This window comes from Humulus lupulus, chromosome 4, assembly GCF_963169125.1.
Source record: "Humulus lupulus chromosome 4, drHumLupu1.1, whole genome shotgun sequence".
In the NCBI taxonomy this organism is placed as follows: domain Eukaryota; kingdom Viridiplantae; phylum Streptophyta; class Magnoliopsida; order Rosales; family Cannabaceae; genus Humulus; species Humulus lupulus.
The window spans coordinates 69,819,068-69,831,818 of NC_084796.1; positions in this window are offsets into that span (position 1 = coordinate 69,819,068).

Genomic DNA, 12,751 nt, shown 5'->3' on the forward strand with positions numbered 1-12,751 from the left:
TGAGGAGGCTCCTGAACCTTTAAATGGGAGTGAAGTACTTGAGAAGATGTCTAAAATCATGTTTAAGTTAGGTAAGCCTAAAGTTCGTACACCTACAAAGCGGAAGGGTCGTGGGAAGGCTAAGGTTATGGAAGAGCCCAAAAGTTGTTATAAAAAGAAATCTATTTTTTTGAGCTTGAATATTGGCAATTCTTACTTGTACGCCATAATTTAGATGTTATGCACATAGAGAAAAATGTATGTGATAGTTTGATTGGAACTTTGTTGAATATTCCTGGGAAAACTAAGGACGGAATTAAGGCTAGACAAGACTTGGCTGCAATGGGTATATGTGAAGGATTAACTCTGAAAATAGATAAGAGACGAACATACTTGCCTCCTGCTGCTTACACCCTCACTAAAGATGAAAGGAAGGAAGTTTGTTCCAGTCTATTTAATGTAAAAGTTCCAGATGGCTATTCATCAAATATAAGGTCATTGGTAGACATGAAAAGTTGTACTCTGAGTGGTATGAAATCTCATGATTGTCATATTCTAATGTAACACTTGCTACCAGTGGCAATTCGTTCTGTCTTACCTCAAAAAGTTCGAGAGATTATCACAAGGTTATGTTTATTTTTCAAGTCATTGTGTTTCAACACTTGAATTTTACTAATATTTTTTATATTAATTGCTTGATATTTTATTTAAATATTAGTGTCCGCACCAACCAGACAATGTGGCATGTGGATATTATGTGATGAGAATGTTCAAGGATTACATTGAACATTCACGACCTGGACGTTACTTAAAGAAAGATGTATGTATATAAATTTATACAAAGTTAACAATTTTTTATTATTAAAGTATATATAATCAAATAACGATTAACTAATATATTTTACTTTGTATTTTTTGTAGCTAAACACTATGCCATATACACCAGCACAGATTAATGAAATGCGACAACACTGGGCGAACCATATGCTACTGATAATTCAAAGTCATCGTCCCACATATTAGGTTTTTTTTTACTTTTACTTTTAGTTTTTCTTTCTTACTATATGTCTAGCTAGCTAGTGTAATATTTATTAATTTTGTATGTTTAACAACAAATATTACAATTTTGTATATTTAGCTAGCAAAAACATATTAGATATACACATTTCGGTTTTATTAATGAAAATTCAAAATTTAAATTTGCATATAATTTAGATTTTTTAATTAATATATTTAATTCTATTTAAAAAAAAATTAATATATTTAATTCTATTAATTAATATACTGAAAATAATTATTTAATTTAAAAAAAAAAATACAAAAACCAATGATGACTCATTATATGAGTCATTGAATGTTTACAAAGTCTCCTCATGAGAGACTGTTATACCCAGATTTCGAGCCATGGTAAATGTGACCTCGAAAGTTGGATTCGCAACAAATGGTCTCGTAAGGATTAGAGTATGCTCCAGGATTGTATATCGAGCCTGCAAAGTACGATATATGACCTCGAATATGGTGACCTCGAAACGATCTCGATCTCGAAAGGTAGCTCCGAGAACACACTCATCTTCAGGGGCGACTTCGGATCAGGGGTCTCGAGCTCGATGTACGTATGATCTCGAAAGCCACGTGAATTCGGGAGATGTCATTAGCTCGGGCGATGACGGGAAACCTGGGAAGCTAAAGCCTTAGAGATACGCGATAACCACCTTGAATATTTACAAGTATTATAAATATGAGATGTAATCCTCATTTATTAATGTAAATCCCCTAGAATCGTGGGATATTATTTGGTCAGTTATGAGTTTCCTGGTCTTCAGGGACGTTTCCTTTTATATCTGATTATAGGCATTTAAAGCCATTTATTTTATTTACACAAAAAGAGTAACTACCCAAAATATGTGGGATAGTATTCTGCATCCTTCTCTATAAATAGAGAGGCCATGCACCATTGTAAAGGACCGAAATTTTGATCCTTGAGAGAAAACTCTGAAGAATTCATGCTTAAGAATTTTCAGAGATAATCTTGAGATTAATAACAGAGACTCGTGGACTAGGAAGATTTAACTGCTGAGCCACGTAAAAATCGTGTGTTTGATTTGTTTTATTTCATTTGGCCATTGTCATTCATTGTTTATGTGCTCTTCTTTTACTGTTTGACGAAAAACGGCGTCAACAGAGACGTCATAGGTACCTACAACGTCTCCCATGAGAGATGTCATAGGGCCACTTTAGATGGCTCCTGCAACAATATTAAACTTGGTAATATTAGATTAAATTATATTTTTTTGTTAATTCAAATTATTCAAAAAAATTTGTATTATTTAATCCCCGTAACTCTACCAAAATTTCAGCAACATAACGACTATATTCTAAGCTATCCCAAAAATTTAGAAGCCTGCAATTGACATTCAGAAAATTCCCAGAACATTGACAATATATTTGTTGACGCGGTTCTTCGCCAACAGGTAATTATACGAATAAACGGGATGGATTAGTAATTATACGAACCTTATGGTAAGGTTACTTAGTTAACTTAGTCAATTTTCTCTGCTTTTTCTTTAGCACATGCCTTACTATATTTTCCTTTGTAGGCAGCTCTGGCTCTACACCGCAGCATAGCTCGGTCCAGGGCCAGGTTTGACGAGATCAAGGGCGAGTTCCAGACCGCTCTCGCATCTGCACTACAACAGGAGCGAGAAGCCAAGGCTACCTTGACGGCTGTCAAGGAAAGCGAAAAGGCCGCGCAGGTTGCACTGGCCGTTGCGAAGGCCGATCTGGAAGTTGCACAGGGGGCCTTGGCCGCGGCGAAAATCAATCTCGGGGCTGCACAGGCCGGCTTGGCTACTGCGAAGGCCGAGCTTGAGGAGGCCAAGACCGCCCTTGTCGCAGAGAGGGCATCTTCCAGCTCTTCCATGGACGCCATGCTCTATACTGCTGGGCCTTCAACAAGGATGGAAATTTCTCCTTCTTGGCGTCGGAGGTGTGGGAGCCCTTCCTCGAGAAGTTCAAGGCTCGCCTTCAACAGGAGGCGCCCTCTGAGGCCGGGGAGACATCCGCTGCAGGCGAGCAGGAGACCGAAGGGGTGACCTCAACAGAATGGCATGGGGGGGGGGGGGGGGGCTAGAATTTTTATTTTTATTTATTTGTAATTTTTTACCACGAGGTTTTTCTCCTCGAGACAATGGGATTTTCCAAGTTTTCATTTTAATCTACTTTTACCGTTATTGCCATTTCTTCTTAGCGCATTTGGTAAAAACATAGTTTGCGTTAATTAATTATTGATATTTCGTGCTTTTTAAGAAAAACATCAATTAATCAATTTAAATCAACTTCTAAGTTTAGGATCTGGTTGTATCCAGGACACTGATTTTAAAAACTTAGTTCGTGTTAATTCTTTATTGATATCTCGTGCTTTTTAAGAAAAACATCGATTAATCAACTTAAATCAACTTCTAAGTTTAGGACTTGGTTGCATCCAGGACATTGATTTTGAAAAACTTAGTTCGCATTAATTCTTTATTGATATCTCGTGCTTTATAAGAAAAACATCGATTAATTAACTTAAATCAACTTCTAAGTTTAGGACCTGGTTGCATCCAGGACATTGATTTTGAAAAACTTAGTTCGCGTTAATTCTTAATTGATATCTCGTGCTTTTTAAGAAGAACATCGATTAATCAATTTGAATCAACTTCTAAGTTTAGGACCTGGTTTCATCCAGGACATTGATTTTGAAAAACTTAGTTCGCGTTAATTCTTTATTGATGTCTCGTACTTTATAAGAAAAACATCGATTAATCAACTTAAATCAACTTCTAAGTTTAGGACCTGGTTGCATCCAGGACATTGATTTTGAAAAACTTAGTTTGCGTTAATTCTTTATTGATATCTCGTGCTTTTTAAGAAAAACATCGATTAATCAATTTGAATCAACTTCTAAGTTTTTGGACCTGGTTGTATCCAGGATATATGCCCCCCAAGTAACCAGGAAAGGACCTTCCGTGGTTACTTGAAACGTGCTCTTTTAACATCACATCCACAAACATATACGATAAAACGAAGAAACTATCTCTCATTATTTAATAAACAAAGGTGGCTTTTCTGATTGAGCCTTACAAAAGTATTACTGATAATATTTCTTTAGGTGTATAGTGTTCCAAGTCCGTGGGACTGCCTCTCCATTAAGCCGAGCTAGCTTATAGGTTCCTTTTTTCACAACCTCTATTATTTGATAGGGTCCTTCCCAGTTTGGCCCCAACACTCTGTCGTTGGGATCCTTACCAGCCAAGAAGACTCTTCTGAGCACCAGGTCGCCTACGCTAAAGATGCATTTCTTGACCTTCGAGTTGAAATAATGAGTGATCTTCTGTTGATAACGCGCGAGTTGCAGCTGTGAAGCTTCTCATTTTTCGTCAATTAGATCGAGGGATGCGCAGAGCAATTTGTCGTTTCGGTCTTGGTCAAATGTTCGGACTCCATGCGGGCTACCTTTACTTCGACAGGAAGGACGACCTCACTCCCGGAAGCCAGGGAGAAAGGAGTGTGACCCGTCGATGTTCGGTGTGAGGTCCGGTACGCCCACAGTACCTGGGGGAGATGTTCGGGCCAAACTCCCTTAGCTTCGTCCAACCTCTTCTTAAGGCTTACTTTCAATGTCTTGTTCACAACCTCGACCTGCCCATTAGCCTGGGGATAGGCCACGGAGGAGAAGCTTTTAACTATGCAGTGCCTCTCGTAGAATTCGGTGAAGAGGTCGCTATCGAACTGTGTTCCGTTATCCGACACGATCTTCTTTGGTAGCCCGAATCAGCAGACAATACTCTTAACCACAAAGTCGAGGACCCTCTTTGAAATGATCGTCGCCAGGGCCTCTGCTTCTACCCACTTTGTGAAGTAGTCTATAGCCACTACAGCATAGCGAACTCCTCCCTTTCTTGTGGGAAGGGTACCCACTAAATCAATCCCCAAGACCGCGAACGGCCACGGGGAAGAGATCATCCTTAGCTCGACTGGAGGGGCTCGGGCGACCGTGGCGAACCACTGGCACCTGTCGCAACTTTTGACATAAAAGATTGAGTCTTTTGAAAGAGTGGGCCAATAATACCCTTGCCTCAACACCTTTAAGGCCAGGGATTTCCCCCCAGCGTGATCTCCGCAAAATCCCTCATGCACCTCTTGCAAAATGGTCTTTGCCTCGCCTGGTAGAACACACTGCAGAAGAGGTAAAGAGAGGCCACGCCGGTACAATATCCTGTCTATCATTATATACCTCGAAGCCTGGTAAAGTACCCTCCTTGCGTCGTTTCGCTCTTCGGGTAACTTCCCTGTTGTGAGGTACGCGATTATGGGAGTCATCCAAGTCGGTTTGGACCTCCGCCCCGACCTCCTCTATGCTTGGTCTTTCCAAGAACTCTACCGGTACCAGCCCCAATGTTTCTGTCTCCCCGGATGTGGCGAGCTTTGCCAAGGCGTCAGCGTTGGCATTCTGCTCTCGAGGTATCTGCTCAATTAAGCCGTGCTCAAATGCGGATAGTTCCTTCTTAACCTTGGCCAGGTAAGCAGCCATCTTGGTTCCTCGTGCTTTGTACTATCCTAATACTTGGTTTACCACGAGCTGGGAATCGCTGTAGCACTGGACAGAGCTGGCCTTCAGCTCCTGGGCCACCCTTAGCCCAGCCAATAAAGCTTCGTATTAGGCCTCATTGTTGGATGCTTTGAATCCGAATCGCAACGCAGAGTGGAATCGATGTCCCTCCGGGGATATCAGTATGATTCCAGCCCCCGACCCGTTCTCGTTAGATGAGCCATCTACGAAGACTTTCCATGAGGCCCGAACCGGTTCTTCCACTGGGTCTTCTCGGAATCTTGTGCACTCTACCACAAAATCAGCCAGGGCTTGGCTTTTTATAGTAGTTCGCGGCGCATACAGTATCTTAAATTGGATGAGCTCGATAGCCCATTTCAACAGACGTCTCGATGCTTCAGGTTTCTGCAAAACCTGCCTTAAAGGCTGATCGGTTATGACGTGTATTGAATGGGACTGAAAATACGACCTGAGCTTTCGAGAGCCTGTGATAAGGCAGAAAGCCATCTTTTCCATCAACGGGTATCGAGATTCAGCTCTGAGAAGCCTCTTACTGATGTAATAGACTGGCTTCTGAGACTGGTCTTCTTCCCGGACTAGTACGGCGCTAGCCGCATCTTCCGTGACAGCTAGGTAAAGGAAAAGAGGCTCTCCTGCTGTTGGTTTGGAAAATACGGGCGGCTCGGCTAAATGTGCTTTTAGGTCGAGGAAGGCACGTTTGCACTCTTCGGTCCACTCGAATTTTTTATTTCCCCGAAGCAGGTTGTAGAATGGGAAACACTTGTCGGTAGATTTGGAAATGAACTGATTAAGGGCTGCCACCCTTCCTGTCAGACTTTGAACGTCGTTTCACGACCGGGGTGATGGCATCTCGAGTAGCGACCTGATCTTATCGGGGTTCGCCTCTATTCCTCTGGTGTTGACAATGAAACCCAGAAATTTTCCTGACGCAACCCCAAAAGTACACTTTTGGGGGTTTAGCCTCATGCCTTATTCTCTTAAAATCTTAAAGCATTCCTTCAGATTGGAGACATGGTTATCGGCAGTTTTTGACTTGAACAACATGTCGTCAACATACACTTCCATATTTTTCCTGATTTGGTTGGTAAACATCCTATTTACCAACCTCTGGTATGTAGCTCCTGCATTTTTTAGCCCGAAAGGCATGACCTTGTAGTAGTAAATATTAGTTGGGGTCATGAAGCTAGTGTGCTCCTGGTCTGCCGGATTCATGGCGATCTAGTTATTGCCCGAGTATGCATCCATAAAATACATGAGCTCGTGCCCCGCCGTGGCATCTACCAATTGGTCAATTCTTGGCAAAGGGAAGCAATCTTTGGGGCAGACTTTATTTAGATCGGAAAAGTCGATGCAGGTCCGCCACTTCCCGTTGGGCTTCGGGACCAAAACAAGATTGGCGACCTAGATCGGGTACTTTGCCTCACAGATAAAGCCACACTTTAAGAGCTGGGCTACTTCCTCCTCTAGGGCCTCAGCTCGGGTCGTGCCCAGGCGCCTTTGTTTCTGGGACTTCGCAGGCACGGTTCTTATCCAAGTTGAGGGTGTGCATGATGACGCTTGGGCTGATCCCTACCATGTCTTCATGAGACCAGGCGAACACATCTAGATTTTCTTGTAGAAACCTAATCAGCTCCGTCTTCCTTTCGCTACACAAGTTTTTCCCGAGCTTTACCACCTTCGAGGGGTCTTGTGGGTCGATATTCACCTCCTCGAGCTCTTTGATGGCCTGGAGCTCGGATCTATCCTTGCCTATTCTGGGGTCGATATCATTATTCAAGATGATACTCTCCCCCTGACATTCTGAGGTTTTTCTATCTCCGGAGTAAATCCTACTTCCTGAGATTCCTCGTCCCCGCCCTAGAGGGTCATCGTCTGCTGCCCGGGTCGTGACTTTCCCTTCATGGAAATGCTGTAGCATTCCCTGGCAGCGAGATGATCACCTTGGACTGTGCATATCCCCATGGAAGAGGGGAATTTGACTACGAGGTGGCAGATGGAGGTTACGGCCTCAAATGCTATCAACGTAGGCCGACCCAGAATGGCGTTGTAGGTGGCGGGACAATTGATGACCACGAATTCGAGGAGTTTAAAGATAGTCCGGGGCCCCTCTCCCAAGGTAATTACCAGCTCGATTGTCCCTATCGTCGCTGATTCTTCTCCAGAAAATCCATACAGCATCATGGAGGTGGCTTTTAACTTGGTGACAGATAAACCCATCTTTTCCTGCGTAGACCGGAACAACAGGTTCACTGAACTCCCATTATCGACCAATATCCTCCTAACTCTTCGGTTGGCGAGCTGGGTGGTTATGACCAGACGGTCGTTATGGGGGAACTGGATGTGACTAGCATTTTCCTCGGTGAATATGATTTGTTGCCTCTCCAGTCATTGCTGTTTGGGAAGATGCTACTCTGGGATGAACTCCACTCCGTTATGAGCCTTCAACTCATTGACATATCTCTTCTGGGCACCCCTGCTCGTGTCGGCCAGATGGGGGCCTCCAGAGATCGTGGATATCTCTCTTCCTATCACAGGAGGAGGGGTGTCCTGATTTATCCGGGGCCCAGGCTGACTCACCGGAGCTTCTGGAGCCGGTTGACTGGTGGGAACTCTGTTCTGCGCATATTGAGCCAAGGGTCCAGCTCTGATGAGAGTCTTGATCTCATCCTTCAAATTCCTACAATCGTCAGTGTTGTGGCCAATGTCGTTGTGGAATCGACAAAACTTGGAGGGGTCCCTCTTGGCCTTCTGGTGCTTCAAAGGCTCCGGCTTTTTCCAGGGAAGGCGGGCAGAGTTTGCTAGGAAAATGTGCTCCCCAGTGTTTGTGAGCTCGGTGTAAGTCGCGTAGACTGGCTTAAATTTTTCCACGGGCTTGTTCTTCTTCGGACCGTGCTGGCCACCCTCGCTACTCCCTTTTTTCTTACCTCCACCCACTTGGTTATTCTATGTAACGGTTTAGGTCATTTTCACGACATCCGTTCCCACTCCAACAGGCTGATCAGGGGCTTGATTGGTTCCCGCGACCGATGCTCGCGCCTCTTGCAGGTTTATCCATCCCTGGGCCTTGCTTGGGAATTCATCCACTGTGCTGACACCTTTTCTTTGTATCTCTTTCCATAGTCCGCCTCCAACGAGGATTCCAGTCCTTAAGGCCATAAGCTTGGAACTATCGTCTGCGTCCCTGGCTTGATCCGCGACGTTTGCGAACCTACTCAAGTAAGCTTTCAAAGGTTCCTTGGACTGCTGCTTCACGTTTGCCAGGGTGTCGGCTTTGACACAGGCAGCTTGAGAAGCTCGGAACGCCCTCTTGAAGTCAGCAGAGAAGGTCTTCCATGAGCTGATGGACTACTTTTTATTCTGCTTGAACCATTGCCTGGCTGGCCCAGTCAAGGTGGAAGGAAATATCAAACACCTTAGCTCGGGGCCAATGTTGTGGGCCATCATCAGGGTGTTGAACATACCCAAATGATTCGACTGTTGGGTTTTATGCCCTTATAAAACCACGTCGGACATGTAGCACGATTTCATATTATCAATAAAAGTAGTAGAAATCATTTAGTTTGACAACTGTGTTGCTTGCTTGTTTTATTACATGATTATTGAAATAATACAAACATTTATAAAATCTTGAACATATGGATAGTTACAATTATAGTGACTAGGTCACAATGGATTATAGTTGTAATTATATGTTCAAAAGAACGAGTCCTAAGATTAGATCAGTGCATTGGATTTTCACTGATTAGGCAATCTACGATATGATCTATTTACACATTCATGGTGTGATGTCTTGTCCAAGGCATCAACCAAGTAGATAAGATCGGATGTATGTAGTTACATCAGACTAGGACCGATATTGATTATTGATTGATAAATAAGTATCGTTGTTATCAAATCTAATCAATGTCACAACGTTGACCATATATTAAGTCGATCTTAATTCTGAGTGATAATATTATGCTAATTACATTATTTAAATCTTTTGACTTGTTCGTTACCAGCTTACCCTACGGTCTAGCCCATACTTACATCTTGGAGATTTATTAGTGTAATTGAGTGGGAGTATTATTCATAGATAGGAAATCTATAACTTCTGTATGAGAAGTGAAAAGATGATTTCCTTAATTGCTTTGTTCAAAAGGTTAAATGATTGAGATCTCATTTCTGTGATTAAGTTCACGAAAATATCATTTATAAGGAACTTAGTGGGAGTTAAGGATAAAATACTGATGAGGGGTAAAACGGTAATTTGCACCCAGCTCGTTAGTAAGTCATCAATATAGGATTGACTGATTGTAATGGTTATAACAATGGATAACGTATTTATGGTTTTGAAAATATGTTCTATGAATTCAAGATTCCGAGTCTATAGTGGAGTCACGAGGAATTAATAAGGTAGTGAAATTATTCGTAAATAAATTCATGGTAACTTGTTGGAGCTTGATTTCATGGATCCATGGTCCCCGCATCACCTTTGAGTAAATCATCTATAATGTCTCAATTAATTGATTTAATTATCAATTAGGATTTTTAAAAGTTGACTAGGTCAATTTTAGAAAATTTACAAAGATATGAGATTTAGAGAATAAAATAGAATCTTTGGGTAAATTTATTAATATTGATAAATTGGTATCAATATAAATAAATAATATTAAATCAAGTTTCAAATTATAATTAGTTAATTTGAATAAGGATTTAATTAATTAATTAAAAATAAATAAATAAAAGGTTTTGAATTTAGGCCCAGTTGGGATTTAAATTCAAAACAAAGAGATTGGGCCCAAGTCCATTTATGGAAGCCCAAGGCTTTTATTTTTGTTTATTATTTTTAATTAATTTAAATTTAAATAAATCCCATTAAGTTGCCTATATAAGGAATATGATATCTAGGGTTTTCAGAAGCAAGTCAGTCTCAGTTGATTTGGGTAAGTGAAAACCTAGACAGTCTAACCTTTCTTGGCCACTGTCTCTTCTTCTTCTCTTCAAGATCTCTGTCTCATGTGTTGAGAACCAGCCCACACTAGTTCTAGGTTGATCAAAGGCTTGGTGAGGAAGACTGTGTTGCTGATCTTGTTCAATCTCTTGATAATACTCTGCTACAGAAAGGAATCAAGGGTTAGAGAGATTGAAGGATGGAGTTGTTCCAGTTCCGCTGCGTAATGTAAGTTTTTACTTTACTTTGTATTTGTATCAATTTCATAGGAGCATGTTCTAGGAATTTGCATGTTTGTTTGATAATATGTAAATTGCATGAAAATAAATAAAGATCCTGCAATGAGTTTTTCCTACATCGACGGGTCTCTGTCTCCATCAAACTTGGACAAATGGGGCATCTGGAAACCCGGTGGGTACGCCGTGGCCGCTATGCTGGGGGCGAAGAGCTTGAGTTCGTCCCCCGAGTCGTATGCATCTTTTTCCTTTTTCAGTTACTCGGAATCAACGCTTTATTCAGGAGCACGAACTAAGGTGTGAGCAAGAAGACACCCGAGCTCACTTTCGACGTCAGATCCACAAGGTCGAAGAAGGAAAAATGAAGAGACTTAGGGTCTCCATCTACCCAGATCCGGACCCCGAGCCTAGACCAATCTCCATCGATACCACGCTTAAAGTGACAGTCGCCTTTAGGCCAGGCAATCTCCAATTTTCACTGATGGGAGAACCATCAAATCCCCCTTATACTTCACAGCCTCCATTCCCACCTCGAAGAGAGAATTTTCAAGGCCGAGCATTACTGGAGCTCGATTTCTTCATTGGGGAAGATTTCTGACATCCTGGCCCTCCACAATATTGGACTGTCAGGCTCGCTGAGGTGTCGAGCTCTGACCTCCCACGAGCGAAGCTGCCGCACCTCGGGAGATGGTAATCATGACAACAAGATGAAATATGCGGCTTGGAGCCAGGAGCACATGAAGGCAGGGGCTTTATTTCCCTTAAAGTCCTTTTTCAAGGACTTCTTGGATTTCTTCGGGCTTGCTCCTTTCCAGCTCAACACCAACTCTTACAGGGTTTTGTCAGCCCTGAGGTCTCTTTACCACGAGCTAAAGTAGGAAGGACCTTCACCACAGGAGATCCTGTATCTCTTCTGCTTGAATAGCAATCCCTCCCGAGCTCGGGGAGGGGACGACTTCCACTACCTTTCGAGCTATCCCATGGAGAAGAAAATATTTAAGGATTTACCCAATCATCCCCCTGATTTCAAGAAGGCTTTCTTTTGGACGGACGGCCTGGCTCCTTCTAGATACTATTTGTTCAGACGAATCCGTAAGTATAAAAAATCTCTTCTTTTTGTGAAGAATTTTTTTTTTTCTTAAGCTTGAATTACTCATGATATGTTTATTTCTCCTGCCAATTATCATCGACCTACTCCCTCCGATAAGATGAAGGAGCACAAGGACGCCTTGCTCCAATTCCCTTACGGTAGGCGTTCCCTTTCCTATCTTCTTCACGAAGAAAGGCTTCGAGCTTGCGGTCTCCTGGAAAAGGATCAGTCCACAAATGACTGGTCCAATAGGAAATACACCAAGTGATATTTCGTGCCTCTCCCAACCGGCAGCCTTTCTCTGAGGCGCAACTCTAAGCCACAATCCCCAACTCGGCATCGCACCTTAGTTACGGTGAACGCCCTGGTTACCCCAGAACATTTACAGTGAACGGTGAACCAAAAATTTGACTCGCTACCCGAGTCCTTTAGTTAAAAACGTGCATCTAAGTGTTATTAACAGGCTAAGGTGGTAAACCGATAAAAATGAAATGATATATTTTATTAAATTCAAAAAACTGTTCATGGGCCCATAAAAAACATTTACAAGTTGTTTACAACTCAAACTGGTCAATACTGTTTCAAATTTACAAACCCGCCGACCTAAGCGGAAAAAATAGGGTAAACCCCCTAGTTCCTCTGAGAACTCCTTGGCCGTGGTGGTCAAGCGGCCGCATATGTACACAACACCACCTAGGCTCTCCACTCAAGGCTGGGTGAGATTTTATTTTCCTTTACCTGCACCACATAGCACCCATGAGCCAAGGCCCAGCAAGGAAACACAATATAGCATGACATAATATCAACAATGATCATAATAATGATTCAGGACTATCAGTCCAAAACAGGTAAGTGACAGTCGTAAAAGTCACTAAGTTGGGTATAGCTCCCTTTAGCCTTGT